Below are 381 nucleotides of genomic sequence, written 5' to 3' on the forward strand. Positions count from 1 at the left end.
TAGGTTACACCTGGCTGTTGATTCGATATAATGGCAGTTGTTGAACGTCCTTGCTCATTAAGATAATGTAATTAATAATGGGTTTATTGTAATTATTTACTAGCATATATGATTCCTATGCATTGTTTATGGTAGCCTTTACAATGGTATTAATTTCTTTTATTACCACACAAACAGCCATAGCAGAGCTACCCACGCCGATGTTTATACTTATGCTTGATTGTAATAAGGCATCAACAGAGAGAAGTTGTCTCTGTCGGTGTTTTAACAGACGCACCTGGGGCGAAATTGGAAACCAGAATCCTCTTTAAATCTAGTCCTAATCTAGTCCTCACTAAATTTAAAATAATTTCACTGGAGTTAGTTATTATTATTTTTGGG

The 381-nt window shown here is 34.9% G+C and overlaps 1 protein-coding gene across 2 annotated transcripts in view; it reads left to right on the forward strand.

Annotated features, from left to right (window-relative positions):
* The window catches only part of zgc:154054 (Alpha-1,3-mannosyl-glycoprotein 4-beta-N-acetylglucosaminyltransferase B-like), a 21,259-nt gene that overhangs the window by 4,803 nt on the left and 16,075 nt on the right, over positions 1–381 (forward strand). The window lies entirely within an intron of this gene.

This window comes from Etheostoma spectabile, chromosome 10 (assembly GCF_008692095.1).
Source record: "Etheostoma spectabile isolate EspeVRDwgs_2016 chromosome 10, UIUC_Espe_1.0, whole genome shotgun sequence".
Lineage (NCBI taxonomy): Eukaryota > Metazoa > Chordata > Actinopteri > Perciformes > Percidae > Etheostoma > Etheostoma spectabile.